Genomic DNA, 6,884 nt, shown 5'->3' with positions numbered 1-6,884 from the left:
AAAGCCAAATTATTATTGTCCTTCTCTTCCAGGAGTTTCACCAGGTTCTGGTGATGAACTTCATTTTGCTGTCTCATGGAGGCTGGTGGGAAATGAGGAGCCTTGTTGTCATTTTAGTACTGTAAAAATTCCACTCTGCATCACGGAAGTGTTTTACTGAATATGAAATGAGAAGCAGCCTTGTACTAAAACAATGTCAAGCTGACAATCTGCATCAAACGGTGACTCTTTACTGCCTCTGTTGAGAATCCATTTCAGAGGGATCTCCTGTGTGGGGGAATAAATCTCAAGCCTGTGATCGTAGCAGAGGGTTCAGTTCTTGTGTTCATTTCAGCACAGCTCTTCAGCAGCTCAGGAACAGCTGCCTCTCCAAAAGACCCTGAGCCTAGAAATGCCATGCTCTGGATGTGTCTTGCTGTGAGAGGAAAAACCTCTGGCCTTGTACTTCTGACCTTCTCATTTTTTTTCTTGGAGCCCACATTTCTTGCTCCCAAAGCCCTTTGCAGCTTCCCTTTCACTGCTACGTATCACAGCAGGCTATGAACACAGATGAGCAGAAACTGCCACCTGAACATACTGGAAAATCTTTGCTGCTTCTGTTATTTAAATATATTTTTTTTGTTGTTTTTAAGATGTTATGGTTAGAGGCAAACTTCTTTTGTAGGAAGAATATATATTAAAAAAAACCCAACAAAACGCTGTTAATACAGATTTTAGCAAAGAGAAATCAGATCACTTACTGAGAAATTTTCTTTTAGAGAGAAGAAACTAGAGTCAGTGGAGGTTGCCAATAATCAGGATGGCAATAAATCAGTTACAATAAACTGTTCCTGGAAGACAGAGAGCTTAAGGAAGTTGTGGGTTGCCTAGACGTAGGCCGTGTTAAAGAAAACAATGATGCTTTGATTTGGGAAAAGGTATCTGATGATCCCAGATGTAGCTGGAACCATTTCTCCCCAGCCCATGTCACTTTTACTTTTGTAAATGTTGCGTGACAATCCCAGGCTCCTGTGATAAGATAACTATCTGTAAAAAAAAAAAAAAGAGTGAGAAACTGTAACCTCAGCTGAGCGTTTGGATGAGCAGGGTAACAGCAGCTGATCTATTAGCTCTGCATGACTGGAGGCCCGTGGCAGCAATCCACAGCTCAAACAATTCTTGGTTTTGTGTCTTTCCTGGCTAGTGGGGGATGTTCTGCTGCTGATGCACTTGAGCAGAGCTCGGCACGGGGCCGTCTGAGCAACCCAACCTGCTGCAAACGCTGCGTGTTACTGTAAGTGCCCTCTCCATCCCTTGGGGCTGGGATCAGGTTTCATCAGAGGAAGGTGTGTTTGGACCTTCCCCAATTCATAATTCATTCTGCATGCGTGCCCGAGGCAGCTCACTGATCCCTGCCTGACACTGCCTTGTGGGATCTGCTCGCTCCTTTGCCCCCTCCCCCAAGCACTAAATCATCTCTTTCCTCTCCAAATCACACTGAGGTTTTCCAGTGCAAGAGGTAACTACATGGGATGTTTTTCCCAAATCTTTTATGTGAGATATGAGAGAAGCCAAAAGGTTTTAACGTTCCAAGACAGTTTATAGTTAAAAATCTGCCCCCCAATTATGCCAAGTTCCAAATATTGTAGAACTGATCACAGTTTTGTGACCAACACTTGCCACGTGTACAGGGACATTTCTACATGTAATTATTTAAGTGGGAAACTTTGAGAAGAAAAGGGACTTATTAATGAGAATCAGAAACTTTAAATTCACTTAGAATGAATGCAAAGACCTTTCTGAGTTTATGCCTGACAAGCTGACACCAGAGGTTGTGCTGGATCATGGTTGGTGATAGCTGTGATTTCTTTGGTGATCTCTAACATTCCAGTCACTGAGGCTGGTGCTATTTTTAGAAGACATTTCCAGGAGCAGGATTTCAATCTGCACAGCACTAACCTCTGGTTTAGCCACAGTGATTTCTTACTGCTTTCTTGCTTCTCTTTATAGTACATATTTGACCTTGATTCTAGGATATTGAAGAGCTTTTACAGAGCTGTTAAGGATTGTGTTTTATTCTCTTCTGAATTTAGATCTGTTTGTGAGTTTTTGCTTAATTTAACTGTGCTATTTTTGCTTCCTCTTTCAGGAGTTCTGATCTCAGTTCTTGTGGTTAGCTGGTGGTTACTGCCCACATGTAGCATCTCTGGAAAGAACTTTTGCATATTTAGAGAGAGCATGTGGAAAATAAACTTAATTCATCAGGGCTGGAGCAGTGAGAATCTCAAATACGGGTGAGGAAAGCTGGCAAGCATGAGAGCCTTTCTACATCCCATTAGGTGAGGTGTGTTTGCTGCCATCTTAGGAGTAACTACAGGGGAGGACAGAGGGTTTGGCTGCAGCTGCATCACAGCTCCCCTGATGTTACACCTCTCCCTGTGAATCAGTTCCTATGGAATAGTTATTTTGAGAATGAAATAAATAGCTTGAAAGTAACAACTTATGAGGAGTTTACGTGCAGGTAGCTGGTTTTCAGAGCTCCATAGCAGTGGAGGTTCTGCTTGAATAGATCTGGTTGTGAAGTATTTCCATGTGCGTTTGGGTACGAGACTTGATATGTGAACTGACATCTGAATGGAATAATGATGAGCTTAATCTGATAGATCTAACCAGACCAAGTTGTCCAGTGAGGTACTGCAGGGTTTTGGATTGTCTCTAATGTCATTTCTTATTTTCATTACAAGTTTTTTGAGAGAAGGTAAATCAGTGGATGCCATCCACATGCAGCAGTGAATTAAGACTGTGCATTAAGGCAAATATTCCTGAAGGGAACTGGTTGCTAGAAACATGGTGGCATAATGAAATAGCAAAAGAATTGATGACAGATGGAAAAACAATGATAAGAAAATGATCTAGCAATTCTCTGAGCAATTTCAGAGTGATAGGCAGTGCAGTGATCTGCATTATCATAGGTCATTAAGAAGTCTACCATTATTTTGAGTCATCTGCATCAAGGTCCTGAATTTGTGTAAGAGAAGGATGCCCTTTTTTATGAGATCATTCCTGAATTATCAAGGTTTATTTCTTTTCATTTGGGGCTCCCTGTAGGCAAGGCTGGATGCTGAGTGATCATTGGGTACTACACAGAGACTGGGGGTAATTGTCACCATGCCCAGATGTGCTCCTGAGCAGGAGTGGTTGGGAGCTCTGGAATATCCAGGTGCTTTCTGGTAGGTGGAGAGAAATGTGGCTTGTTTGCAGCAGGTGTTTAGTCTGCTGGAGGGACACACTTATAAAATACAACAACTGTTTGTCTGAACAAGGGGTTTTTTTGGTGTTTTTTTTCTTTTTTTCCTCCCCCTTCTTTAAAAAAAGGCATTTGTCCTAAATCTATTGTATGGAAAAAACAGCAACAGTTTAAGAAGCAGATCCAGGGCATTACTTTGCACAGCTGAACATAGTAACATAGAAAGGCAGTGTTGCTGTCTCTCAGGTCTTTATTCCAGGTTCCCAGCCTTAAGATGTCAATCTAGCTTTTCTTTTTTGTTTTTATTTTATCCTGCATCTGTTACTTCTGATACCAGCTGTGAGGAAGGAGGGGTGTGTCTGTCCCTGCAGAGGACTTTGTGTATGTGTTTGATTAAATTATTTTTATATTTTCCTCCCCACTATTGCCTCTTTTCTGGGCTGAAACTTATTTGGTAACTTCTAATCCTGAAGCCATCCCAGACCTTTGGTTCTACCTGCAGCCCTTCCTTGAACTACTTCTAGTTTTGCTGATGCCTTTCTGGGGTGGCAGCACCAAAGCTACAGGTAGTGTTCAAGACATGCCGTGATGTTTACACAGCAGATACTCTCCAACTACACAGAAATTTACTCAAAACTGAGAACACCAGGTCATAGTTTCCCCTCAGCTGCATTTCCTATCCTTTTCATTTTGGGTGTTATTTGATCTCTAACACTAAATATTAATTTATGCAGAAATAGAAAACATGGCAGAAATTCGTGCAGTGTGGCTGAGATAACAACACTGGAAGAGTTTCTGCATTTCTTGTGGACTGGGCAGACCCATCCTTTGGGGAGCCCTTGGTAGAGAACTTTTCATCACAGGTGTTGATCCAATATAATTAGCTCAGCAGAAAGGGAACTCAGCACCGACCAGGAACCAAGCGTGGAAAAACTGAGCTAAGAAGTCGAGAGATCTTGTCATTTGGACTTGGTTTTCCCTGCACCTTTTCCCTCATCACAAACACTAGTCTATCTTTCTGCCTCTACCAGTGATCCTGATTTGAAAAGAAGTTACCTCTCCCAACCAGCTTTGCAACTCTGATGGGATTTTCAAAACCCTTCCCTTTGCATACTCTGTCCTGTTTCTGGATGAATGCTACTGCTGTTTCCTGAATGAGGAGTATGAAACTTCATTACTTTATCCTAGACATCTAAGCATGAAGTCAGACACGGTTCCAAGAGCTGCAGTAGTTAATATGGTACAGAAACTGTGTGATTCCTTCATGAATAACCAGCTGGGTTGGCAGGTCAGACCAGCACAAGAGATAACGGCGGCACAGGGTGTTCATGGGCTGATCAGAGCCAGCACGTAACTGAATTCTTTGCACTGAATTCAGAGCTAAGTCTTACTCCAGCAGCTCTGGGGAGTGGCAATGTATGGATGCAGCAAGTGGAGCAGAGCTGCCAGCACGATCAGGTGATTTGCCAAAGAATCATAGGAAGGATCAAAGATAAAGCAGCTCCAGCTGTTCAGTCGAGCAGTAGATGGAGAGACCTTCTCTGGCTCAAAAATGAATGAGCTGCAGATTGCTGACAGCTAGGAGAATGTTCTGGGGAATTACCACTTTGCCCTTCTCCAGGTGTGCCTCATAGACCCTGCATCTGTGCTTCACTCTTATTTTCTGTTTCATATCATCTCTTGTTCCCTTCAGTGTCATTTTCTCCTATACTTACGCAGGTTGTCTCCTAAGTATTCCTTTATCCATCCTCTTTCCTTTCCTCTCCCTGCAATGAAAATCCATGTCCTTCTCTTTTCTTCCATCACATTATTAATGATTTTGTTATATTCCAATGCATCTCTTTTCCTTCCACTGTGACCATGCCAGTTTCTGCTTTCCAAAGCAGTCTATGGGCTGCACATTATATAAAATCTCTTTTTTTACAGTTCACCATTAGATTTTAAAAAACAGGCAAGTGCCATTTGCATTTGAAGACAAATATTAAGACATGAGATTGATTAACATCTCAAAACATGTGAGAACCCCTGAATGGTATAATAAGAAGCATGGGTCAGGAATTACCAGCTACTCTGCGCCCAACATGTAACGTGTTATGACCCTGTTCCTTGATTATGTGCAGGTGTATGAACCATGATTCATAGTAAGATGTTCTCCTGAATTACCTATTGAAAGCTAAGGGCTGGATGCAACAAAAGTGTTCCCTATTGATCCTCTTTGGGGAGCATCATGTAGGGGAAAGCTGGGGGGCACATGGCATAGATCCCTCAGGATTCTCAGAATATGTTTTAGGTTCCTTTTCTCTCCCAGTGAGTCATGCTCATCTCCCTGTGACTTGAGAGTTCATCTTGGGATCTCATGCCATCTTTCTGTCTTTATGAGAAGGTGTGTATGATGATCCACCCTAATGGTTTCTGTTGCTGGCTGTGGCAGCATGTTTTATGATGGGTGTGGTACATTCCCATTTTCTCTGTTGTGCATGTACAGTATTCACCTTGCAGCCCCACCCGTGGCCACTCCCACCCTCCCACTGGGAATCGCCCACAGTAAGCTCTGTAATTACCTTTATTTGATCTGAGGAATGGATTTGGGAATCTTATTTGCACAGTCGTAAGCTGAGTGTGTTAAAAGAGAAAACAAAAAATCAGTGAGTGGCTGATTCACTGAGCAGTGATGTGTGAAGTAGAAAAGCAGCAGAGACACAGGTAGCCAAGCTGTGTAACTGGAGTGGGTTTGGAGTTTGCCTTGGAAATGTCTGACTACAGCACATGTTTGCACAGGGGAATTTCACCTGCTTTCACCTGTTTTGAGTTCTTAATGCTAGCAGTCAAAGCTGCTGGAAGTTGCATGTTTCATTGGAACAGTTTCTGTTAGTTTTACACTGAATTAAACTGATTTAGGGCAAACTGCAATTTGTACTTGTTTACGTGCTCAGTCTGGGTTCTGCAGGCTGGTTTGCCCTGGCCTCTGAGACTCCCAGGGAAGAAAACTAATCTTATCCAGTCAGCAGTAATGCAGCACTAGTTCAAGCCTTTAGTTTCTGGGGAAGCCTTTGAAAAGAAAAAAAAAAACAAACCCCAAAACCCCAAGATTCAAGCTCCTACTTTGGCTTTTTTATAATCAAATGTCTTTCAGCATCCAGGTAGCAACTAACTCAGCTAGCTCCTAGAAGCACAGCTGCTCTGGAGTGATGTGTTCTGCTGACACCCATTCCTAGGCATGCATGAAAAATGCTGCGTATCAAGTAGTAAAAATGGAGGAGCAGGTAATGGAGAATGGTGGTGGTTTCTCAGCAGGGAACCCACCTGTCAGTCCTAGCAATTGCCTTTCTTCCCACAAACCTTGTTTTCATACATCCAGAGGTCAATACCACGTTAAAGTGTTTCAAACAGGTATCCTGGGGAAACTGGGCTGGTCATTTGCTTTGGTTACCAAAAACAGTTTTTGACAAGATGCTTCATCGAAAGGTCTGAAGGGAACTAAAAATCCACTGAAATATTGAATGTCCACAGAAAAGGTATTTGCATGGAGAAATATTTGGTTGAAAGATAGGAAATGAAAGGTCAGTTTTCACAAAGAAGGAGGTCACTGGTGCTGGGGGTAATTTTTAGGAGTCTGATGGGAGTTTGTGTTGCTTAATGTATTGACAACATGGAAAAG

This window comes from Apus apus, chromosome 18 (genome assembly GCF_020740795.1).
Source record: "Apus apus isolate bApuApu2 chromosome 18, bApuApu2.pri.cur, whole genome shotgun sequence".
Lineage (NCBI taxonomy): Eukaryota > Metazoa > Chordata > Aves > Apodiformes > Apodidae > Apus > Apus apus.
This window is presented reverse-complemented; position numbering follows the sequence as displayed.